Genomic DNA, 26186 nt, shown 5'->3' with positions numbered 1-26186 from the left:
ACCGTGACCAGCAGCACCTCCGTGTACACCGTGACCAGCAGCACCTCCGTGCACACCGTGACCAGCAGCACCTCCGTGCACATCCTGTGCTCTGGGTGTCCCAGGGAGAGGCTGCCGGGCTGTGCAGCCTGCCAGCTGCTGTCGCTCTTGTGGTCCTGTGCTGCACCAAGGGCAGCTATTTGGGAAATTTCTGATTAAACTTTGTTTTCACAGAAGTATGCAGACTTCCCATGATCTTGTTCTGTTTTGGTTGTGTCTTTTTTGTTTTGTTTTGTTTTGTTTTTCCAGTGGGAGAAAAATAAATGAAGAAAAAACTTGTTTTCAGAGAAAAATGAAACCCTCGAGCAGCCCATAGAGGATTGGTTCCTGGGAAGCGGGAAGCCCACATTTGACTAGATCTGCAGTGGGGATTTACATTTCCATTTTCCATATCTGATGCAAACATCACTCACTAACACTCCAGGCTGTAAACCCAAATTAGCACAGGCCTTTCTCCTCCTCTCCGCTGCTGGCAAGTGAGAATTGCCTTGTCGTGTGCTTTCTGCAACTGAGGGACACCGGGACGGCTCCTGTCCTGCTCAGCTGTGATGAAGCACTAAGGAGTTACTGATGAATGCCCTACTGCCCAGCAGGGAAGCCGGACCTGTGGCTGTTGTACCTGGGAATGCCTTCTCTTGCTGTTCCAGGAGAAGGAATTGCTGGAGTGCCCTTTCCCCATGCTTTAGAGAGGGAAGGAGGCTGTATCCTGCATGCAAAGTATTGGTCGAGCATCGCCCTGACCTCACAGCGCAAGGAGGACAGCAAGGAGACCAGTTCCTGTAGCGTCTTTCCCATTAGTAAGCAAGATCCCAGGCTATCCCAGCACACTGGTGACACCAGCACTTAAAGCCCATTCTCTGTAAGCCTCTGTTTGTCCTTTTGCTTTAATGAGAGTGTCGTCTTCACAAATCTCCAAAGCAGGCATACAGGTCTGAGGAGACGCACCCAGGCACTAGCCGTGGGTGTCGAGGATGCATTCTTAATATTAAACAAGACTGAGTTTAACAGACAGGTCAAACAACATGCCTGGGCTTTGTTTGTTTGTTTGTAAGTGTCCTTAAAGCTTCACCAGGCCATGGAGGCACTTCGGGCAGCCCTTCCAGGTTGTCCTTCCAGCACAGGATGGCCTGGCCCCAGCTCAGCAAGGACCCTGCTCCTCTGGGACGTTTCCATCTGGGCAGGTGGACATGCACCGTGCAGGATACGTGTGCTGCAAGCCTTCTGACTGCTACTCCAGCTCCGGGATTCCCAGGGTCACTTCCACAGAAATCTGAAATACTGCCCGGTTTTGTTCACATGTCCAGTGCCAGTGGATGGTGGATGTATGCCGTTTGCCTGGTGTGTGGAAAACAGCCAAAGAACCAGCTAAGTACTAGTTACTTTGATGCTAGTAAATATTTTCCTCCCTCACTGATTTGGAGAGTTTGTTTTGTGAGCTCTGCAGTTTGCTCCTTGTGCACCCTCACAAGCTGTCTGCGGCCTCAGTCCCTCACGGTGTGCGGGGACAAGCAGGCTGCCCCGGCTCCATTCCTCTGCTGCCTTCCCGTGCTGTCCCCAGCCCTGCAGCCCCCTGCGAGGGGCCCTGGGCTGAGTTCCTGTTCCTGCCAAGCACAGCACTGCTGACTGCTGTCACCCCAGGGCTGCTCTCCAGCAGAAAACCCACGAACAGAAGCCAACGGGAGAGAAGACGTGGTGGTGATGTGCTCCAGCCGCTGTTGCCAGAGCTCCTGGCACTCCTTACCCCCGGGGTCTCACCGTGAGGCCCCAGGACAGGACACGCTGTCCACGGGCCGCAGACAGACACCAGGCAGCTGCTGCCAGCCCCCAGCCCGCTCCCACCTCCTTGGATGGGGTCTGCGTGTGCCAAACTGCTGCAGGCGGTCCTGTGCGGGATATGTCATCTTCCTGAGGGGGGACACCATTTCCAGCTCCACGAGATGGACAGTGACAGATCAGAAATCCATCTTCATGAAAAAAAAGCCTAGTGGAAATTAAAGCAGTGGAAAGTAAGCATAGAAATGGTCCAACTGTTGGGATCAGGAGGACTGGGAATGCTGCCTGCACAGTCCTTTCCAATTGCAGAGAACAGCCTCACATAATCTTGCCAATAAATGAATCAGGCCCTGCCCAAAACCTAGTTAGGTCTCTTCTCTCTGCAAATCCTCCTGAGGGATCTTTCCAAGACATTTATCAGACATTTTTATTTGCTGACAACTTGCACCAGTTATTTTTTGCTAATATTGCCTCATAACACAGATTTTTTTTTCTACCCTAGGTATTTTCCTACCAGCATATCTGGATCAGGAGTCATACCTGTGTTTGTTTTGCTGTTCTCTCTTACTCCTTTGATCACCCTTGAAATCATTCCTGTTCCATTTCTTGTTCTCCTCTGAACTCTTGTTTCTTCACCATGAGAGTAGTATTTTGTACACTGGCCAAAAATGTGTATAGTCACACTGCCGCCACCACTTTGAGAGAGGTGGCACCAAGCCTTCCATCAGCACAGGGAAGCTGCGAGCACCTCAGAAGGTGGCTCCTTGGAGGAGCCCCCAGCGATGCAGCAGCACATACGTTACGGGGCGCAGGGTGCACGCCCTCGGCTGTCCGTGTGCCAGGGGCCGCGGGTGCAGGAAGGTGATGTGCCCTCCAGCTCCCGCCATGGCAGTTCTGAGGCCAGCGGAGAAACCCTTAATCCTTGAGCCACGGGCCACCTTTTAAGTTACTTCATGCTTTCTGAGAACTTTCTTCTATAAACCGTCTTATACACATGACGTTTGAGGTGGACTGGTTCAGCATTAACACAAGCCGATGGATGATGAATGTCAAATAGGCTCCCAAAGGGGCTGTAAGAGTCAGAAATGTGTGAGACAAGGAGGAAGTCAACACACTGTTGTCACCCGCCTTGATGCAGACATTTCACTGTAGACTAATGACCTCGCAACCCCTTTTTCCAGTTATATTAGAAATAACATAGTCCTTTGGAATTATTTCACATTATAATATCCATTGCTGTACCTATGCTCATGCTTTTAAATGACAGTAATTATACAGCTCTTAAACAGCCATTCTTTTCTAAGTAGTCTAATATTTGTCTTCATTATTTAGGAGTATTCATCCCTAAAAAATCGTCTGACCTTTAAAGTCCTAAAACCCGACTGAATTTTAAAATACATTGAGTCTAATCCGTGCCCGGACTGATCTCCTCCTGTCACTGTCTCAGAGGACAAATGTGATCGCAGTGGGTAATTCACTGCTGGCACCGTATCTTTCCTGAATGTGTGTGAGATAAACAGCTTCTTGGGTTTTAGCACTTTCTCCCTGGCCTCTGGGGGAAAGCCGTGGGAGAGGCAGGCATTGCGTGGTCCCGCGCTGTCTGGGAAAATGCTTACGGGGGCGGGGGGGGGGGGGGGGGAAAAAAAACAGGAGTGGGGGGGGCGGGACATGGGGTGAAACCTTCCCCTCTGTCCCAGGCCGTGGTGTGGGGCCCGGAGGGGCTGGGGGATCTCCTTCTGGAGGAAGAGAGATCTCTTCTCCTGGAGGTTTTGGGGAGCTGATGGAGTAATGCCCTGAGCAGCCTGGCCTGAGCCCACAGCTGACCTCGTGCAGAGCAGGGGCTGGGGAAGGACCCCGGGGCCCTGTCCCACCTGGTGACTGTGTCTGGGAGTCAGTGCAGGGCCACGGGGGTGGCCTGGACTAAAAGTAGCAGTTCTGCTGTTCCTTTTGTTCTCTGTTCATTTCACTTCAGTGTTTACCTCCCAGGATGTGAAGTCACACAAATCCCTGCAAACAAAGGGACTGAGCTGCCCTTGGGTAACAGCAGTTCCTGCACCTCGGGGGAGGCAGCAAAGGTTCCCTTTCCATCTTTTCCAAATGCGTATTGGGACACAGCAGGTACAATGTGAGGGCAACCCCAGGAGGACATGGACAAAGCAGGGAGCTCAGAGAGGCACTAGGTAAAGGTACGCAGTGCTGTTACGTCAGTCTGCTGCACTGCCTTGTGTCTGAATGAGCATTGGGAATCATGTTCTTCAGAGGAAAAAGCATTTTCAAAATGTGACCTCTTTTGTCCCGTGGAAAATGTTGTATTTGTTGGTGTATCAGCCCATTCTTATCCCTGGTCTCGTTTCAATCCCCTTTATCCACACAACGTATTTCAAATTTTCAGCTGGCAGTTTTGCAGTTTTCTTGAGTGGGCAAGCACACCACTAAGAGTTTTCTCACATTAGCTTGTCACCGTGCTTGGCCGTGACACCGCTTTGCAGCCTTTGTGGTGACCGTTCTGCAGCCTGCGCCCACAGCTCACTGTGAGAGGAGGTGACTGAAGGTGACTGCGACTGCCAGGTAACACCAGTGCACCCTTCTGTGCCATAACCCTGCACGGAAGCACCTCGGGCCTCTTTTTTCAGGGTCTTTGGCAAAGGTCTTTTTAAGACAAAGGACAGAAGCCACTGTCAGCAGCACGGGAGCCATGTGGACACAGGCGGCTGGGGCGATGCGAGGCCAGGAGCCGTCCCCAGGCTGCAGGGCACAGCGGGCAGGCTGGCACAGCCTGCACAAGTCCCTTGGAAGCCCTCTTCTAAGGTCCTGCCCAGGTGCTTTGTGTCCAAGCCGTCCACTAAAGGAAGTCCCCCGGCCACGCCTGCAGCAGGGGGCTCTGTCCCTCCCAGTGCTGCCTGCGGCCGTCCTCGTTTGAGATGCGGGTGGGGGGAGCACTGCATCCAGCTTCACTTCCAGCCTGCCGAGCACACCTGCCCCAGGCCCGGCCCTGCTGCAGGACGCAAACAGCTGGGGAGCCCCATGCCCACAGAGCACAGGGCCAGGCCGCCCCCTGGCAGGGGTCTGCTGTGCTGGTGGCGTTGCTGCCTCTTACCCGAGGGTTTCATGTCCTCTGATACAGAAAACAAGCAAATGGTGTGAGACAAAAATCTCTGCAAGCTGTCTGCAGAGACAGCTGGTCAAGGGAGTCAGGCTGTGGCCAAATCTCCACGTTCCTTGGTCAGCGGGTGCAAGGGCCCCGCGAGGGCGTGAAGCCAAGGCCTGGCATGGCGGCACACACAGTGCACGCAGGATATGCGGTGCGCCCTGCCCTGTCACCCCTGAGGGAGCGGGCCTACAGCCCCAGTGAGCAGACGTTACAGACACATTTTCACTGTAGGCTCAGGTGTGATGGGCGTCTTGTTTTAGGGTGAGGAAGCCCAGCACCAGCCAATGAGCGGTGCCTGTTGCAGCTGGAGAAATAAGGATAAAAGGAACCAGCTGTCTGACCTCCCAGCCTGCAGACCAGCCTACCATCTGGTATAAAGTCAGCTCTGCAGGGGTTTGGAAGGGGGGTAAGGGTGTTGTGTTGGAGTCTGTTTGTGAAGTTGGGCTCCTATCATCTACATTGTGGATGAAGATACTGAAAAGCACCAGCCTTGAGACAGACCCCTGAGGGACACCACTTGTCACCAGCCTCCATCTGGACATTGAGCCATTGACCACCGCTCTCTGGGTATAACCTTCAAGCCAAATCCTTACCCACCAAATGGTCCACCCTTTGAACTCACCTCTCTCCAATTTGGAGATCAGGGTGTCATGTGGGACAGTGTCAAAGGCCTTACCGAAGTCCAGGTAGATGACATTTGTTGGTCTTCCCTTGTCAACTGATGCAGTCACTCCATCAGAGAAGGCTACCAGCTTGGTCAGTTTGCCCTCAGTGAAGCCGTGCTGGCTGTCTTGGATCACCTCTTTGTCTTGCACGTGCCTTGACATTGCTTCCAGGAGGATCTATTCCATGATCTTCCCAGGCACCGAGGTGAGGCTCACTGGTCTGTAGCTCCTGGGTCCTCCTTTCCGCCTCTTTTAAAGATGGGAGTGATGTTTCCCTTTTTCCAGTCACCAGGAACCTCACCTGACTGCCAGGACTTTTCAAATAGGATGGAGAGGAGCATGGCAACTCCATCAGTCAACTCCCTCAGGGACTGATGGCAGCAGGACTCCCTGGAATCCCGGTGGTGCAGCACTGCTGGGTTTTTAGGGGGTTAATGGATCATGGGAAGCCACAGAGCCATTGCAGTGTGGCTTTGTGTGTTGGCATCAAGGCTTCTTTGTGCACGCACGTGGCTGTTTCAGATGTTTCACAGAACTGATAGCTGTTGTACAAGAACAGCTCAGCCTTCCAGGATTTTATCCTGAGGTTAGTTGGGCTCGGTTTCCCTGCTTGAAGGGTCGGTCTAAGTCTGCTTTGTTTTGCTACCAGTTAGCATTCAGTTCTAGAAGTAAAGGACTCCTGAAGCCTTCTGCTTTCCCTGGCCAACCAAACTCTGTTTGCAGTGTTCTTATAGCTGTAACAGAAGGGGAGCGAGGGATTTTTCTCCTGTGTCCTTGTTGGCTTTTACCCTCTGATCTCATACTGCTTTTCCACCTCTGTGGGTGGGGGATGGCAGTGCTATGGCTTGGGCTTGCTGGGATGGCGCAGCAGGGAAAAGGGTTCCAGGCTGGCAGATTTATTTCTTAGCTCTAGTCTAGGGGGGACAGATAATTCCTCTCACGTCTGCTGAATATGGGCTGCATCTAATCAGAAGTGCAATCACACACTTCTCGGTTCCTTCCAGGAAGCGTGCTGCTCTCCAGGGTGGGGTGCCCACGCCGTGTGCCCAGGTGTGCAGTGCTCTGTGTGCACAGCCCATGTGCTTCCTGCTGAAATCTGCAGCCCAGTCAGAGGGAAAGGAAGGCTTTTCCTGCAGGTATGTTATTTGTTATGCAGGTCACTGAAACCAGAGAAGCTTTATAATCGAATGTGAGCATCTAGCATTATCCAGGTTGAAGCCAACTGGATTAGTGGAATGCAAGCACTCAGAATAATGTTGATTTTTGTAATTACTTTAAAGAAAGTAACATTCTTAAAGGAAAAAAAAAAAAAAAGTGGTAGCTTTCTCAGAAAGATTCTTGCTTTGTAAGATCTAATCTGGGGTTCAGACTGACCTGACAGAGCCCTCTCACAGCAGTTCAATACAGCATGCTCCACGGTATCTTGCCAGCTGCATGCTGTGAAACTTTTGCAGTCATTAAATAGTGAAGATATTTGACGTACCACAATTACAGAGTCCTCTGGTGAATAACTGTGCTATAAAGCACAACTGTGAGGACTGCTATTTTAGAATATGCAGTGTTGTAGCTTCTGTTATTTGTGCTGGATAATATGGTGTGTAACTCTGCTGAATTTTGATGCATTTTAAATGGGGTTGAAATATATTTGTATTTTGCTGATGTAATAGAAAGATGAAGCGCACAGGTATCCTTTCTTTCCCTATTACTCCCTAACATTAAATGAATAAATAACTAGTCTAGTTTGTATGTGAAGATGCAGGTTATACTTCAAAGTGATACAGCAGGGTACAAATTGCACCCAACATCATGACATATTGCAATAAACTGAACCTAAAAAAATCCCTGCAATATAGAAGAGCTAAAACTGATTCTGGTTCTTTGTTGGAGATAGAGGCAGTGTTATTAAGTGTGCAGAGCTTCACCCAAGGGACAAGGGCCTGTGATGCTCCACCTCTGCGGAGGAGTAGATGCGTGCCTGGCTGTCCTGGCTGCCTGTGGCATTGGGTGAGTTCTCCTGGTCCCCTCCCGCAGTGTGTCAGCAGTTAGGAACAAACACTGTTGGGTGACACTGGAAGAACAACACATTGAGTGCTTTAGATGTAAGAAAGAGGAGTTCGTCAGATCAACAACAGGCTCAGTGCAGCAGTTAGCGGAGGTGCGGACAGTGCTGCACCAACAAAGTGCGCAGGTACAGCACTGGCCCCTCTCGGCTAATGCTGCCTGCTACGAAGGCTGTGACTTTTGTTTGTGGTGCCAAGAACTGATTGTGTGATAGGGTGCTGGGGAGGCTCCAAGGAGAAAGCTGTTACTGCTCGTTAGTGCTGCTGCACGAAGTGCCTGGATCTGCTGGGCACGTGCAGCATCGGCCCAGTGCCGTGTGGGGATGCGGCCAAGGATGTGCCTGTGACCAGAGGGCAACACAATTGATACCGGCGCTGTGCATGCTATCTCTAGGGCAAAGGCTGGCTGGAAACACGCAGAGGAGGGGGGCAGTGGGGCAGGCAGTGTCTCTGAAGAGACCTCCTGGTTCTCTGCTGCTTGCTGCTGGTGGCAGAGGCTGTAGGTAATGGCAGGTCACCTGTCCTGTTCTAGTGCTTACCAGTCAAAGATTTGAAATGTAGATCTTAAAGTAAGATCTTCTAAAATGTGGTGCAGGTGAGGAGCTGAAGGTCTTCTTTTGCAATAATGGGTTATTGTTTTTGGTGCAGTTTGGCTCCATAGTTGTACCTTGCGAACTTCATCTCCAAATACGTCAGAACACAAGTTATCTGTATTTTTGACACTGAAGGGAGAACTTGGTAAATGGAAACATTCAGAAATAGTCACTTAGAAGAGAATAGTTTCCCTATTGCTTTTTTGTTGCTGTGAAGGTTCAGTACAAATCACCCTGGACAAGTCACGGCTCTGGTGCCTGGCATTACAATTTAAAATTACCAGAAATGCAAGTATGGGTTAATCTAGATTATCAAACATAGACCTTTTAAAATCAAAATAAATGTGTTTATATCTTCCTAAGGTCTAGAATACAAATAAGTATATTACAAAAAAACTAACGGTCTTTAGCTTGGCCTCCCAGACAAGCATTTTTTTCAGCTTATGAACTAATTACTGGAAAAAGCGTTAGTACAAGCTACTGGTGTTTAAACTGGTCAATAGCACAGGTATGTGAGGGGTGTGTGACAGAAGCAGGGAGCATATGGCAACGTGGCTCATCCATCTAGCTCTGAACTTCCATTGCTGTTCCCGTGGGACTAGTGTGCTGGGTGAGCATGGGCAGGCCCTGAGGGCTGGCGGCTCGCTCACCCAGGGCACGGCTAGCTTAACGTGGCTGCTGGCGTGCTCCTCACTGCGGCAAGCCCCTGGGCTGCTGGCAGCTGGGGGAGGTAGGTAGGATCAAAACACATTCTTCTGTCAGTTTTTCTTCCTTAGCCTTTGGCGCCCGTCACAGGTGGGTGCTCTGTCATGCTGGGTCTTTCTCCTCCAGCTGCCGAATGTGACCAGGTTCATCCCGTGGGCCGCTGGGTTCCGCATCCCGCCTGGGTGAGGGGAGAGCAGGAGCTGAGCTGGGGGAGCCTGAGAGCTGCTGGGCTTCTTCAGGTCTGCATGGGTCGTGGCACCAAGCCTGATGGGTGCAGCTCAGGAAGTGCCTGGACAAGGAATGCTCTCCGTTTGATTCCTGTGTGGAGCCTGGAGTTGGACTCCATGGTCCCTGGGGGTCTCTTCCAACATGGGATATTCTGATTCTAGTTCTCTGAGGTCTGGGAGATGTGATGGTGTATGTGCCTCTGTGCTGTGTGCTCTGGAAACAGCAAGCCCCACTGCTTGGCCAGGCTACCTTGATCCAGGCAGCAAGCTGAAAGAAATGGCAAGAGCGAGCATACACACGGACACCTCCTCTCCGTGCAGCAGCTGACTGGGCTTTATGCAGACATACTGACTCAGATTTCCTTTCTTCTGCCCACACAGCAGCAAAATCTTGACCTTCTGAGTGTGGGGGAGGGCTCGGGCAGGATTGTCCCCTCTGACTGCTGCTGGTCCTGGCACAGCCAGCACATCTTGTTCACTTGTGTTGGGTGAGTTACACGCCTTGTTCTGCTTTGCTCTTTCTGCATTTTTTTGTCATGAAAACCCATCCCGCTGCTAGGTATGTTCTACCCTCACCTAAGTAAACAGCAGCAGAAGCTGATGTTGCATGGTGGCAGATGGAGTTTATGAAATGCTGTCTCTGTTTGCATGGTGCGGGGCAAATATTGCCCGCAGCTCTTGGTCCATGGGGGTGGAAGTGCGAGCTCAGCACTGGGGCAGACACTTGCTCCTGTGACTCGCCCAGGACAGGACACACGCAGCACCTCACCTACAAGTGCCACGAAGGGCTTTACAGGGGCCCTTACCTGTTCAGTGTTCTCGATACCGTGCTCTGTGCTACAGCAAACGCTGTGAGGAGTGGGGGAGCCTGGAGGTGCAGAAAGGCCTCTGGCTGCCCACCCGGCTCCTGACTCCTGGGAAGAAGCAGCCCCAGCTTCAGGGCTGGGAGCTGCAGGAGGCCCTAGGGGCCACATCCAGCACTGGTACTGCCCTGTGGGGCCTGGGCTGTGCCAGCAGTGGCTTGGCAAAAGGAATGGCTCTCAATGTATTTGGGCAATGTCCCTATGCCGGGTGGGTCAAAATGGAATCGCGTGGCATGGGAGGCAGACTTGCAGAAGAGGGGGTTGCATGTGTGCTTAGGTAAAGGGTTTGCCTTTATCTTTTCCTTGCTCTTTCTGACCACAGGTCTCGCTGCTCTAACACAAAGTGATTCTGTGCAGGCTCAGCACTCAGCCCATAAGCAGAAATGAAATGCCAGATCTGAAGCCTTTTGGAACACAGCCCCACTCCCCATATTCTGTCTGTACAGTCCTGTCTGAGAACACCACCGCCTGGCGCAGCTCAGGCGCGGCGGCAGCAGGATGGGGCTGGGTGCAGGGCTGCCTTCCCCTGGCCGTGCCGAGCCGGCCATTCCGCAGCCCGACACCCGCACGCAGCCCTCCTGCCCGGCCGGTGCTCGGCCGTGGAGCAGCAGCGAGAGCAGAGCGCTATTTTTACGTCTCGTTCGCCTTTCGTGACGGCGCAGATGCTGGTTGGGATGGGAGCGTTCACACGGCTCAGCCCACGCGGAGGTATTTTTGTGCTGGAGGAACGTGGGGGCTTTGCTGCTGCTTTCCCAGAGTACTGACAGCGGCTGGCACAACACAGCCCTTCGCCTCCGGGGCAAGGCTCCGTGGAGGCAAGCCCTGCCCTTGTCTGGCAGCATCCAGCCGCTTGCTGGATGCTCAGCTGCTGCCCTTGCGTTACGCAGTGGTCAATATCCAGGTCTCGTGCCCTGCGGTGGGGTGAGCGGTCCTGGACAGGGCTGGCAGCAATCAGACAGTTCTGCATCCCTTCCTAACGAGGGGGACCCCCCGACACACAACTGGCACCAGCAAAACTGTACAAAAAGCCCTGGAGTGTGTGCCAGGGTTATGATAGGGAAAAGAAGGGATGACGGATTTCTAGGAGTTGTTTGTGAAAGCTTTGCCAGATTCCTAGATGGAGTGTCTCTGATCCAGACAAACAGCGCTGCAGAGCTAAAGACACCTGAGCAGAGTGGGGTTTGCATGCTGCTGGGGATGATGAGGACGTGCAGGTCTATTGCTGGGTCCCTGCACGCAGCAGGGTGAGGGTACAGCCCACCGGCCCTTCAGGCTCACAGTATGCACGGATTTCTTCCCCTCCTGGAGGGCTGCAGGGCCTTCTCCTCGGGCTGCTGCTCTGGCTGCTGTGCCTCCCCTGGAGAGGTGCGGGGCAGGCGTGGGGTGGTCAGCAGGCTGCGGAGGGTGGCGTGTCTCAGGAAAGAGCGAGGGATTGGATTTGATGCTTGGGTTACACACCACCCAGAAGTGACATCTTGGGACACAGAGCTTTGAAATATGGTAATGCCCTTACAAAATACAACAAAAACCCACTGAGAATCAGAAAGGAAAGGAAATGTCTGCCTTGTGTCTATGATGGGTAGGGAAACAAAGAGTGGGTGTGCAGAGCCAGTGTCTGGAGCAGAACCGGGAACTGCCTGAGGTGGTAGGGCATGGGCAGCTTTTCTGGAGGGCTGCAGGTCCAGCTGGGCTGGGGATTCAGCAGCTGCCTCTGAGGCCATCTGCTGCTAGTCTGTCCTTCCGTGGTAAGAAAAGTACTCCTAAACGGAAATCTAATTCTGGAAGGAAACAGAACGAACCAAGGGACTCTCCTGCTCTCTCCATGAACCTGTTGCTCTTGTCTTTGCTGTTATTAAGCAGCGTTTCTGCACAGCATGCAGAGTGAGAAGTGAGTCAGTGGATGAAGTCTCTGATCCCGCTGTGCCACCTACAAAGTTCCCTAGAGGTGTCTTGAGTCACGCTAGCAATCCCTTCTGAAGTAAGTATGGAAAGGAGGAGTTCAGCCACTGAGACAATTGGTGGTTTTCTTTAGAAGGCAAATTTACACAAGTAGGCACTTACAGACTGGTAAAACAAGAAACCCACTGCCGAATAATCCTGTTAGTGAATGTGTACAGAGCACACATTACCCTTGGTGAAAAGCTTTCCTTCTGTTTGACAGTTCCAACCACAGTATGTCACCTTGGGATTGTTTAGAAGATGCTGACAGTGACATAAGGAAACAGTTTTACAAAAACAGGGTGTGAGATCTCGGGCCCCCTTTTAAGCATAATTGAAGCATCGCTGATGATAATACGAGTGCCGGTGATGTTCTACCGGTAAACTTTCTGGGAGAGAAGTCATAACCACTTGGCCGGTTCTGACCTGGGTGACTTTTCCAGTTTAAAGGTTGTTGGGGCTACGGGGTCGTTCAGGCACACTGAGGAGTTGGTTTGTGGTGTGGCAGAGCAGCACCAAGCTGTGCACACACAGGAGCTTCGTGTCTCACTTGCCCATGTGTGCAGGAGCCTATGAACCAGCGTTCATTCACTGTGCTTTGCCTGTTCCTCGGCTGCTGTTCAGGAAGTGTCTGTTCCACTTGGGAAATATTTGCCATCATCTTAATCATTCTTTCTATTTGGTTCTTATGTCAATAACGACTGAGGAGCAAAATTAAGCATCCTTAATAGGCTCTTGTGGGGATCTTATCAAAAGCCATTTACAGTTCTTCACTTTCCTTCTGCTTTAGATAAAGTGTATTTGTAGCATAAAACAATGCCAGTGGCTGTCACGGTACGTGCTTGTTGCCCTTCACAGCAAGGCTGGGCGCTGCGCAGTGCGTGCAGGCAGCAGGGAGTGCCCGGCGGGAGCTCCGTCGCGGTGGCTTCCTTCCGCACGCCTCAGCACGGCGTTACCAGGACGTCTGTTTTAGCAGGCCCTCTGCCTGCTGGTGAGGAGCGTTCCCTGGAGGCTCCCTGTCTCTGCGGCCCGTGGGAAGCACCCTCCAGCTCCGGCAGCGCCCGGGCTCAGCGCCGTCCGTCTGCCTGCACACCTGGCCCCGCAGTGGGGCTGTGTCCGTGCTGTGCCCCCAGCAGGAGCCGGGCCGCCCAGGTGGGGGGCTCTGTGGAAGCCCACACCTGGGGCAGAGCAGGGCACAGCACTCGGCGGTGTCTTCAGAAAAGTAAAATCGATGTCACTGGGGGAACCGAGCAGAGCTGATGGGAGATGTGTAGCAGATTGTATGCTGGGATTTTTTAATGTGGAGCTAGGGCTGGAACGAGGTTTTCTGCTTTTCTGGTAGCTTCCATCCCTGCGTGGTAGAATAGCCAAGTCCAGTCCACCCTTGGTCCAGGCAAATGCATGTCAGTTTTCAAACACGGACTGATGCTTCAAGGGGCAGGGCGTGGTGTTGGATAATCGGCAGCACTCTGGTAGTAGAGCTTTTATGTGAAATGTGTGGTTCCAATCTCCCCTGATGGTTGGGGAATACCACTTTGCATACTGCTGAGTAGCTCGATGCTTTGGTTAAGACAAGTGAGCCACCTGATGTGGTGAGAGGGCGACCTCAGTGCTGCTCCTGTCATCCTGCTCAAGTCCAACCCGAGAAAACAGAGCGTCTCAGCTGGCCTAATGGGTGGTGGGGAGGGCCGGCCGTGCCAGGTGACTGCTTTGCAGCACGTGCCGAGCCTGCCCCCAGCAAGCTGCTTCTGAGACGTGCAGTGCTCCCACGCACCCGATGGAGAAGGGTTAATGTGCAGGACCACCACCACAGCAGGAGCCCCTGCTACCCACCCCTGCAGGCTAACCTGCTGCTCTCTGCCTACGGGCTTCAGAATGAGCCTCTGGAGACAGCCTGCAGACCAAGCCAGGGTTTCTCGCTTGGTCCTTTTTTACTGATAATTGCCATTAAATAGGCTACCACTCATCCTGCTGCTATTCATACCAAGCCTTTCTCCCTTCTCCCCAGCTGTGAACCTGTTTGAAGCAATAACTGTATTTAAGAAATAATAGAGTAAGCGGGAGGAACTGGTGTTTCTGCTCTTCCAGATTATCTGTATGGTGAATAAACTATTTGATGTGAAAAAAAATAAATTGTCATCTTTAGCAGCTCCCTCTTTCAATCCCCCTCCCCGTCTCCTCCCTTTCCCCCAGATCATTTAGTTTTTCTTATCTGGTATATCGTCCTCTGCTTTAAATGGGTCTTAGCATTATTCATCTTTGAACCCTATTCAGAATCAATGAGGCAGTGGAAAAAATGGAGATTTACATAAGAAGCAGTTTGTGTATTTTAGCAAGGGTCCTTGGAGCCTTCCCTTGACAATGATACAAGTTATTTCAAAAGCAGGGTAACTAGCTCATTTGTATTTTGTTTTAAAAGAATCTGCTTTCTTCCACTCCCTTTGTAGGCTGGAGCCTTGAGTTCAGCTCTCTGAGGTTTCACACTGTTGCTCTCGCTGATACCAAAGTCATTGCGAATACATGTTTCCCATCAATATGTGTTAAGCAAATAAATCACCACTGCAGTGCTTTTACATGTGCAGGCTTTTGACTTCGGTGCCTCGACTAAGCTAAAGCGAGATTTCCCCCAGCACGGCCTCTGATAGGAGACTCGAGCTTGGCAAAAATGGTGATGGATGGGAGAGACAAATCACTGTGGGTGTTTTGTCCTCTGTACTCCTAGCGTCCCGTGCAGCCCCTGCAGGCCTCTGGCTGGGAGCCGGGGGTGCTGGCCAACACGCGATGGAGGTTTGCAGTGCGTGACAAGGAGGGCAGGGGCCAGGAAGAGGCAGCGGGGGGCTCAGGTTGCCTGGTCTGAACAACAGGGGCTGGAAGAGAGGCAGCTGTGCCTGCCGGGTTGTGTGAGACGCCTGGCCCGCACCATGCTTCAGGTACCTCGAAGGAGGCTGTCGCGAGGTGGGGGTTGGTCTGTTCTCCCACGTGCCTGGTGACAGGACGAGGGGGAATGGCTAAAGTTGCACCAGGGGAGGTTTAGGTTGGATATTAGGAAGAACTTCTTTACTGAACGGGTTGTTAGTCACTGGAATGGGCTGCCCAGGGAAGGGATTGAGTCCCCATCCCTGGAGGTCTTTAAAAGACGTTTAGATGTAGAGCTTAGGGATATGGTTTAGTGGAGGACTTGTTAGCATTAGGTCAGAGGTTGGACTCGGTGATCTTGAAGATCTCTTCCAACCTAGACTATTCTGTGATTCTATGCTCGGCCAGGGCTCATGCCACTACCACCGTGTGCCTGACCTGCTGCCAGCACCGCCAGGTCCTGGCCGGCCCCATCAGCCGCAGGGACCAGCCTGCTTACAGCCAGGTGAGCAGGTACTTTGCTGTAAAAGCTAAGAATGCTGTGTCCCTTAACTGCCCCCGAGTAACCTTTGAATAAAAATGTTTCCCGACCTTTGGAGGGGTGAAAAAAACAGAGGCAAGCAAATGTATCTGTGTGACATCTGAGAAAGTCACAAATCCAAGCTGGAACAGAAAATAACTTAGTTATCCCTTTGGAGTTATTCTGGAGAAGAAAAAACACTGAATACAAAATTTACATCTGGTTGGTTTGCTACCAACACTGCTATACCACACAAATTTCTTAAAGGACAAAAGTTTACATTTATACGCTCAGTCTGAGCTCCTGGGCAGCTCCCGGCTGGGCGTGTAGCTGGCAGAGGGCCTCGAAGGGGTTCCTCTGAGCCACTGCTCCAAGGCTTTGCTTTGGGTACAACAAGCCAGCATGCACAGGACGTGTTCTTTGAAATGCTGCTGCCAAAGCAGTTGGGCCAAGATTCTGAGTATATTGTGATGAGAAGAGTATTGAATCAAAGAAAATTCTTAATTGGCCCAACAATTAGCTGTATGCGTAAGATAAAACACTGCAGTCTGAAGTGGCAATGTGAGCCTTATAATAACCTGGCTGGTTATTTTAAACACCACATGCCATTAATGGTGAATAAATCCCAGCAGGCTGTGTGCTGGCTAATGCCCACAAGTTACCATGCCAGCCTTTACCTGGCCCTTCCTGAGCCCTGAGCCTGTTTGCACTGGGTGTTTGCTCATTTCTGCGTGGCGATGGAGGACAAGGACAAGTGCTCAGTGCTGAGCTGAGGCTGGGGAGAGCAGCAGCCTGGCAGCTCCTGCACGCACGCTCCTGGGACCAGGGCGCATGCCCGGAGCCGCAGGGCCAATTATATCAGGCATGGTTATTCCGAAGGAACAGACTGACCGGAGGGATGAAAAGCATCTTTCCTCCACCACTGGCTGCACACAGCTGGTCCTGTGTGGGTCATGGGTCTGGTTCCAGCAAAACCGTGTTGGAAAGGAGGTGCGTGCTCTGGGTCCTGGGTACCCTCCTGCCTCTCTGGTCGCCTTTCTTCCCCAGATATATTTCCTCAGTATTTTTTAATGGCTTTTCCTGACATTTTTCTTCATAAAAATAACTAACCAATCTCTCATTAGTTTTAAATTTGCTGTTGCTAGAGTAGAGCTGTGGGCTCTGTACTGACAAGTCGGTGCGGTCTCAGCCTTGCATGGGCTTTCCATGGTGCAAGATGACGAGCTTGTTTTTGGTGGGACAGCGACTGTCTGACGGTTAGGTGGCCGCTGCCTGAATTTGCTTTGGCTTTAGCTTAACTTGCTTTTTGTTAATTACTTGCGAGTGCTATCAAGGAGCTCTGCCAGGCAGGGTCAGCATCTGCGACCCTGCAGAGAGTGGCAATGGGAAGTGGCTGCCCAGGGGTGCCAGCGGCCCTGGGTCCCGTGGGCCAGGGCAGGGGCACAGCCAGGCACGGGGGAGCTCCCTGCTGCACGAGCACCGGGGAGCTCACCTAGCAAGAATTTAGCTGTATTTTTAACAATTTTAAAAAATAATAGATAATTTGGAACGTAGGTGTTAGTGCTGTTGTAGCTGGCCTAATAATAACTGGTTCTCATATTTCGATTATGCTGGTAAAACATTAATTAGACCAGCAATAAATTCTTGGCATCTTGGATGTGCGCTCCTGTTTGCCTGTAACAAGATTTTGAGTATAACAAATGAAGTGCATATATTTTTATGGCAAGCCATAACACTTCCTCTGAGGTATCTTAGGTTTCATTGGATGATTCCAACTAATTGTCCTTGAATTCATTACAGAGAAAACTCTCAGCTGTCATTTGAAATGACTGAGATTTTTAGACATGGAAAATGACTGTTCAGTGGAGATAATCTGCCAGAATTTCTTATTGCAAAGTCCTGTGTTTAATATCTTGGCATTCCTCCTTTGTTTCTTCTAATGTAAGGCAATAGTTATCATTACTGTGTCATCTGCCTGGAGTGGGGCTTGTCTTCAGCAGTTCTCTTGGTAGAAAAGTAACTCCTTATTTCCTAATTGCTGGATTAATGTTTTGAGCTCAGGAAGTTAAACAGTGGCAGGATGAGACAGTCATGCAGGGACAAGGCACAATGAGACAGCTGCAGAGCCGTGCTGCCACAGTACTCTGATAAGGGAGAAGAACGTATCATTTCCATTGGCAATTATGTTGAATCCATAGTAGCTTTGCTTCGTATTTGCAATCCATTCACCAGGATTATTTTGCAATCATATGAAAGCAATCATGTTTACATGCTTATACACACATGGAATACCTAAACATAGAAAATGAGATTTACAGAGCCCAGTGTGACAGTTGGACTTTCTACTGGGGGCATACTTGTTCACCGAATTTCCTTCCCTCCCCACCGCCTTGTTGGCATTTCAGTGAAGAAAGGATTTAAAATACAGGAAATGTTAAGGATATGAAGAATCATTCTCACAATCTGATCTGATTTATGTTAACTTGTGTAAAACTACGAGTTTAGGAAAACTGTCGTTTGAGGTTTTCTTTTGTTCTTTTTTTTTTTTTTTTGAAGACTTTTTGATAGTAAAACAGATGCAAAGTAAAGTACATACGAGGAACAGACGCAGTCACAGAACTGATGTTTTGCAAATCCTTTACAACTTTCCACTCATATTGATGTAAAACCTGTGATCAGACTGCATCAAACTGCTTGACATATGGATCTGTGCAGTTTGTATCTGTCAAGAGCAGAAGAGACAGCACGGTGAGTCAAACACGGTGGGATCTGAGAAACAACAGAGTTCTGGTTCCAAGTAGAATGAGAGCTAATACATTTAAATGGGGACAAAACTCGTGTCCACGTTATGCTTCCCAGCAGTCACAGCAGTGGGCATAAAGCCTCAAAGAAGCTGGGATGGGATCAGTCTGGGAATACTTGCTTCTCACCCAGCGCTTTGCTTACTGACTCCCCTGCCGAACAAGTGCAGGGCCAGGCTGCAGAGGGTTCCCCAGCTGCCAGGGGAGGTGATGAGAGCTCCTGTGTCTGTCCTGGATCCTTCCTGCCTCACACACACAAAGGCTCAGCCCATGGGCTTGCTGCACAACGTGCTGCTCTCCTCACGCACCTGCTCTCAGTCTGCTGCTGTGCACCTGAGGCTGGTGCTGCCTCCAGCACGAGCGAGGGGAGCGGGCAGATGAGCGGCAAGATGCAAGCCTGCATGTGGCGAGTCCCCTCGCTCTCCTTTCTCCACTGCTCCAGCACTGCAGCGTGCCAGGAGGTGGCTCCCCATTGCACCCTGACCCATTGCACCCTAACCCCAGCCCCCAGCATCCCACAGTGCCCTCATGCACTGGCCGGGGCACCTGGAGACGTGCGCTCACCCGGCCAAATCTGCATTCCAGCTCGGGCAAAGCACTGGTTTCTCGCAAATAGCTGCTCTCTGATGGTAGATCCCAAATTTTACAACACCATGCCAGGTTTATCCTGTGCTGCCAGAACTGCAGTTAACTGCAGAGACTCCCCGGCCTCTGTGCTCATGGAAAACCCTTGTTCATCTTCAGACGCTGCTATGCAGACATGCAATGGGACACCTGCTTTGCAGAAATTGAACCTGAAGTTGCATTTGTATACGTTTATTCAAAATCTTTCTGTGTGGTTTAAAGACTAAAAAATAACTGCTTTTCATTCAGATGCCTGACATTGCATCTGTACATTTTGTGCCAGCATCTCGTTGCTGTTAGCACAGGGAAGCTGGCCGGAGCTGCAGAGGTGTGTTGGCACGTGTGTCGCTGTGCGGGTGTGGGCTCCTCGCTGGAGGCAGCGTGTTGTGGCTGGGGGGGAACAAACACAGCCCCCGGGGGGTCAAGCTGGGGAGGAGAGCAAGGGTCCTGTAGGGCTGGATAGTGGCAGGGCGCGGGGCTGCCTGCCTGGGGCCATGTGGTGGGGGCCCAGGGGGCAGGAGAAGGCTTTGGAGAGCTCAAGTGTCCAGGGTGACCCTAGTGCTGCTAAAGCTGCTGATGTGGTGGGCAGTGGCTGACAGCAGAAGCTCTGAGGTTTGTTCCTTGCTGACTGGAGCTCCACGAGCCGTATGATGATGTCAGGACCAGAAATACTTTAGTGAGTTTAGTTAGCTCATTATGGGAAATCTCACAGGGATTTTACTTAATTCCTTGAGAGAAATGTTGCACCTCCATATACTTCTGTTATTTTATAAGTTTTATTTTTATTTACCTTTTTCATTGAAGAAACAAGTCTTTTCCCAGCTCAGGAGGGTGCTTGGTGCAAGCTGTTTGAGGTGCCCCTGTGCGGAGCAGCTGGAAGGAGCAGACCTGCGGCGGAGCCAGGCCGGGAACAGGCTGTGCAGTGTGAGCTGCAGGTACCCAAGCATGCCTCCTGCCAGGGACTGTAGCTCAGCTGACAGCTGATGTATTCTTATTAATTTGCTAATGCCACAGGAGAGACTCATTAATTGCATTGAGAACTGATAGGCAATGGCTGGGACTTGTTATGATTATCTGGAAATGATGCTGTACAAGCTGACATGACTTAAAAAAAAAAAAAAAAAAGATCCTGGCAGTTGTCCTTTATACACGTGTCACCCCCGCTGTCAGCTCCATCCATGTTCCAGTCTGGCCGGGGGATCCAGCGGCAGCTTGTTGCTTGATATTGCTGTGAATCTTCTAATGCCCGGGGGCAAAAGCTGAGTGTTCCTCTAAAGGGAAAGTGCTGACAGTGCATTCTGCATATATCTGGTGCAAACTGACATTGTGTCTTTGGCCTTGTACCTTTGAGCATAGCTTGGCCAGAACTGGGGGAGGCTGAGGCAGAGAAATGACTGAGGCACGGGGAAGCAGTGTCTGGGGGGTGCTGCTGGCACACAGCTGCTCTGAACGCCCTTCTGCCGATTCCCTGGCTGTGCTGGGCTGTGTGACCTTTCCAGTGAAAGAAAATTCAGTGCTGAAGTATTTTATTTCTTTAAAGGGGAGCATGTAATATTTATAACATTCACAGTAAAATTAAAATACGTGAAACAGACATTGCCCTGCAGGTGTCTTCGGGCATATGGAGAACAGAGCTAGCAAAAATGATTTATTTTCAGATATAATGTAAAATAAACTTTCTTAATTTTCGGATATGTATTAGCTAAAGCACAGGTGAAACAATAATAAATCAGCAATTTAAAATATTTCTGCCCACTTTTGGCAACACTGGATCTGTGATTCAGTGCTGTTAAGGCCATTTGGCAGGTTCATGCGAGAATAATATTTGGAAAAATGTGACTTTAATAATCCTGTGAGTGAAGGGAAGGATCAATTTCTGTGTTTTTAAGATTAGTAAGAAGAGACAGATTGTCCGGTACAAAATAAAGGAAAGGAAAGAAAAGAAAATCACCTGTGCCTAGTGCAGTGCCATTACAAAGAAGCAGCCTCCAAGCTCAGTGTATCTGTATACAGGAACCTGGTCTCCAGCTGACTCGTAAATGAGGCACTCTCCTCAGTGAATGCACTTTCAGAGAAAGCCCAGTGTTGGATTGCTTTTCATATAAACGTTTCAGCAGAGGAGACCCCAGAGTGCTGCTCTGAAGCTGTGGCTTGCATTTCAAGTGTATGTACAGAAACACATCTTCCTTTCTTTCTTGGAAAAGCATCCAGACACAACTATTAACATAATGATACAGCATAACAGCTGTGATGCACAGACACCCATACTGGAGTGTTTCTTACAAATAACTGATTTACCGGGGCCTTGGCATAGCACATTGCACAGACAGGGAATGAAACCTCTGCTTGGCCTTGTCCTTTCTGTTCTGGAGGCCCTTGCTAACATGGATAGGGCTTCCCTTTTCCATTGAAAAACTACATTTTTCCCAGCTCTGGGCTCGTCCCTGTTACCCTAACGGTACTGGGGAGAATGGCTGCATCCCCTCCATGAATAACTCACAGTGATATCACCAGCTCTGTTCCCTCTGACTTTGTCTTTGCCTCAGGACTGGTCTCACTGCACTGGCCACACAAGCGTCTCTTTTCAGACCAGTGAACCTCTTCTCATGCTGCAGATGTTCACCCTCTCTCACATTTGTCTCACCCTCTCAACACATTTTGGTGTTCACCCTCTCTGCAGGGATGTGTGCTGCCTACAGCCTTCTCAGAGCCCCTGGCCTCCCTGCACTGCCACAAGTGCTGTGAGATTGTGGGACTGCAGCACAGGATGCAGGGGAAACCTGGTGTTGTGATCTGAGGCAGAGGAAGAGCACCTGACTCATTGGACAAACTCAATTTCCTTGGCTTTCCTATTCCCACTTATGAGCAGAAACAGTAAAGGACCTCCACTGTCACTTTTTAATTTTATTCTTCTTCTTTTTTTAATTTTTATTCAAGACATTTTGCAGGCAGACCATGCTTTACACAGGTATTCGCATGCATGCTGCATTCAGCAGAAGGGATCCCATCTCATACCAGAAGTCTTGGCAAATAGCACTGTAATACAAAGTCCTTAATCCCAGTCCAAGCTCTTCCTATGTTTTGCTCTAAAGTTTGGACAAGATTTCCATTGCTAACTTTCTCTTTACCTGCTCAGCTTCTGTTACAGACTTCTGGCTGTTGGTGTCTCTTAGATGTATTTTTGTACAGTGTTTTAATAACATGACTTGAATTATAAAACAAATTTGAGAATGATTTAAATCTAGCTTTAGCCATTATTAAATCCAAAGAAAGTCATACATACCATTGTGCCTAATGCCTAGCATACATGTGCACTTCTCAGCCAGAAGCATTAGATGCACCAGAAAGTCCATTGTCTGATGGAAGATGCGTGGTGTTGCTAGCACCCAGCTGGAACAGAGCAGGAGGATATCAGAGCTCCTGGGAGGGATCAGGACGTTTGTGAAACATATACATGGGTGGATTGCTGGGCTGCAAGGTCAGCACGTATGAAATAAATACATAAATAACGTGAGCTCTGCAACTGAAGGGCTATATGTGTGCAGGTGACAGTAGGGGCTGGGTGTGGAAGGTGGTGCGTACTGTCAGTGTCCAGAAGGGAGAGCAGCTACTGAAAACTGCTTCTCTGTCAGTCGATGCATTTACTTGTACATATGCAGAGAAGAATTTTTGTAATTCTCTCAGTGCAGTCCATTTGCTGTCATTGACATAAGAAGGGCAGCTGTCAGGGGCTCACTCTGCTTTGTTCTTCTCTGGCACGGCTGAGTTCCAGTCCCACCAGCCTGCACGTCCCCTGCCCTGGTGTGTCACTATTTCTACAGCTCGTTGGCTCGATTCTGACCTTGGCAACCCCCTTGGCTGCCCTTGCCCCGTGAGGTGCAGCTCTGGTTCTCCTGGGCTGGTTGCTCTGGCTCTGCACTGCTCCCGTGCTGGTGCTGCTGGTGGCAGCATCCCAAGGCCCTGCGGCTGCTGGTCGGGCCCAGCCCTTGGCGAGGGCGAGGTGGGCAGCGACCTTCGCAGCCATGAAACTTGCACGGGGATTTCCTGCTCTCTGTGGGTGATTTCAATCTCCATCGGGCTTTTTGAGACAGGAACTAGCAATGGTGAATGGAGCTGAGGGCTTCTCACAGGAAACTTCCTGTGAAGCACCGCCAAGCTGCTGAGTGGGGAAGAAGAGGGCTCACACGCAGCTCCAGCTCCTTCAGAAATGACGAGGCTTTGCCGTGAAGCATGGCCATCTCTGCAGGAGCTCCCCCCCACCTTGTGTTCGGAGAGCAGGGCCCTGGGAGGAGGCGTCCCGGGGAGGCTGCGCCGCGTGCCTCCGGGCCTTCGTGCTGCTGCTGCAAGCATGGGTGCCTAGTGCTGGCAGACGGGTGGGGAGGGACAGGGACAGCTCCTGCACAGCACATCGCCTGGCAGCGAGGGCTGCCGATAAACTTGGCCTGGCCAAACACACGGTGCTTCTCCGGCTGAGGCCCAGGGCTGCACCCCGCATCCCGGGCTGGGGAGCAGGCAGGTGACTGCTGCAGAGGGGGTAACACACTCCTCTTGTGTGGGCAGACACAACAGGCTCCAACCGTCTGTGGTTTGAGCAGAGCATCTCCTCAAACTGAAAAAAAGAAAAAGAAAAAAAAGAAAATCTCGATCTGAAGACACCAAGTGCTGATCAAATGATACTGGCCCACTTCAGAGGATTTGTTTGATCCTTTTCTAAGTGGCTTAGTCTCCTCTACATGGAATACACAAAATCTTTTCTTATATCCAATTAAGATTTCTTCTAGGTGTGGGTAGCACTTTGCTCTGTTCAAAGGCTCTCTTCTCCCTGCTGCGGGAGAGCTCTGTGCATAGCGTGAGCTTGCTCTCTAAGGCTCAGGGAGGGCAGGATGCGCCTTGCTTGTTTTTTCTGGTCAAATTGTCAACTGAACAGAGCATTTCACAGTGGCACAAGCAGAAAATAATTGGCTACACTGCACTTTTCTGCATGAGTACCTGGAAATCACAGTGTCAGAGGGAAGAGGTTTGCTCTGTTTGGCGCTTGCGTGGCTGCAGGTGGGGTGGGAGCACGGTGAGTGGCGGGCGCAGGGCCTGCCTGCTCCCCTGGGATGGGCACGCCAGGAAGGGCTGGGGACAAGGCTTAATGGTGGTGTTAGTCATGGCCGGGCATGATGATCTGATGGGTCTTTTCCAACCTAAATGCTTCTGTGATGCTATGATCAGCGTGGGTTATCTTCTGGCAGCAGAGGGCCAAGCTGGCTGTGGGGCTCTGGGGCCTGCCCTGTGCCGACCCTCGGGTGCACCGCCCGGGGACCAGCGGGGTGCAGCTGAGCGGGGCCCGGCCACGTCCTCGGTGGCTGTGGATCAGCTCTCTGCTGGGGGGCTGGGTACATTGGCATGTTAGAGGAACGCTTTTCACAAGACAGGTTCTTTTCAAGGAGGCCGTTCCGTGATGTCCCAGTGATATAAAACCAGTCTGTAATGTTTTGACTCCGCTGCTGCTGTAGAAGCGGTGCAGTGGGAATAGTGAGCTGGAGTCATCTCTGCCTGCATCTTCAGTGCAGTTGTTTCCAATTGCTCGGCCAGTCAATTATACATTAGCAATTCCTTTGAAGGCATTTTGCTTGCACAGGTGTCACTGAAGATTAACTTTAACATATGAAGTCTATTATTTGGAGCTCATGCTTCCCCCCACCCGCAGGAGAAACTTGGCTCAACTGTCAGAGCCTTGGAGAGGTTTGCAGAGCTGGCAGCTAGAAATAAAAACATCTTTTAACAGCTCTTTTAATCTAGCAGAAATAAAGTCTAGCAAAAGCCAATCAGTGAAAGCTAAAACCTGACAAAGTCAGACTAGAAATAAGACACAGGTCTGTATGACTGACTGTGATTAACCAGGACTGCAGTTCACTCCGGGGCATAGCAGGCTCTCTACCACTTGAGGTCTTTACACCAAAACTGGGTGTCTCTAGTCATCTGAGAGCTGGTGAGTTGGTCCACGGAGGAGACAGCTCTGAGGCTAGGGGGATTTTGCTCCATTCCCCCAGCAGGTATTATGTTCCCTAGGATCCTGGTGAGCTGGGACCACTTTGTGTATAGACTGGAGATGGCTTTATTTTAGTGTGGTCTAGAGCTTAGCTAAGCAAAAGCCAGTAGAGGAATCTGTATTTGACTTTTTTTATTTCTTTGTGCGCTTGGGTTTAGTGATCAATAACGTTATTATTGATAATCTCTAAAAGATAGCTGAAACGTACAATAGGGCAATCTGTGCTTTCATTACTCGTTCATGACCGGTGAACTTTATTGTATGATAAATTAGGCTAGTGGATTAATTGTAGCTTCAATATATCTAATAGCAAATGAGAGACTGCAGAGCTGAATCCCCAGTATTTGGAGAACAGGCATCTTGGTTGGCGAGTGGGGGTACTCGGCAGTTAATCCCTCTTCCCTGGGAGGTCTCACACACCAGTAATATCAAAGTTCTTCCCTAATGAAGATCCTGTTTTCCTCTTTGCACACTTCTTTGGCCTTGCCTTTAATATCTGAGCTCAATGTAGTTGCTCCCCTGTCTTTATGGCTTGGTATATTGTTTTCTATCTGACGTTCTTAGTTGGTGAGTAGTTTGGAGTAGAAATGGTCTTTTCCTAAGCAGTCAGTATTCAGTACAACTCTTTCTTTAATGTAGCTGAAGAATCTAGCAACGTCCATGTATGTTTTTATTGCTTTCTATAAAAGGTAATCCCTGAAATAACTAAAAATTGAATTGTCACTCCTAAATCCATCTGTGAGATATATATGAAATTTTGTATGAATTAGTACAACCTTAGGGGTAAAATTTCAAGGCTTGAAATTCTCCATAGAGTAAGTTCAAAGATCCTTAATCCTCCTAAAAGCTGTTTGCTAATGTTAGCCTGGTTAAACACTTAGAGATGTACTAACTGCTGTTGCTGAGAAGTCTCTGCTGCAGAGCTGGATTTACAGAGGGAATGAGGTACTCGGTATTCCTAATAGCACCCTGCCAGCACAGCCCCCTGTGATGTCGGTGAAGCAGCAGGTTGTTGATAACAAATTGCAAGATTGTCAGTGGTCAGCAAAGGAAAACCTGCTGGAGGAGCTGGAGGGCAGGACTCACCCCCGAGGCAGCTCCGCAGGCACAGCGCTGCCGGCTCCAGGGTGCAGAGCAGAGCCGGGGCGGTTCGCTGCCTCCCGTGCCCCCCGAGCTGCACCGGCTGGGCCTGTGCTCCCCACTGCTGGCAGAGGCGTGGGGCTGGTGGGGGGCAGGGGTACTGCAGGCAGGCTTTGGGAAGGACTTGGGCCATTTCCAATGGCCATCAGGAAGATGCTGTCAGGAGCGTGATGCAGGTGGCAGCAGGGGAACCA

The 26186-nt window shown here is 50.5% G+C and overlaps 1 long non-coding RNA gene across 2 annotated transcripts; it reads left to right on the top strand.

The window, feature by feature from the left end:
* The first annotated feature begins 5241 nt into the window (after window positions 1-5241).
* Window positions 5242-18081, top strand: LOC118167993. Of its 2 annotated transcripts, none has more exons than XR_004751322.1 (3): window positions 5242-5649; window positions 9595-9701; window positions 17947-18081. It is a non-coding gene; the product is annotated as an uncharacterized LOC118167993 (long non-coding RNA). The 2 variants fall into 2 exon arrangements; XR_004751323.1 differs by lacking the exon at window positions 5242-5649 and adding an exon at window positions 6006-7632.
* Window positions 18082-26186: the final 8105 nt, after the last annotated feature.

The sequence above is a fragment of the Oxyura jamaicensis genome, chromosome 5 (assembly GCF_011077185.1).
Source record: "Oxyura jamaicensis isolate SHBP4307 breed ruddy duck chromosome 5, BPBGC_Ojam_1.0, whole genome shotgun sequence".
Taxonomy (NCBI): domain Eukaryota; kingdom Metazoa; phylum Chordata; class Aves; order Anseriformes; family Anatidae; genus Oxyura; species Oxyura jamaicensis.
This window is presented reverse-complemented; position numbering and strand designations above follow the sequence as displayed.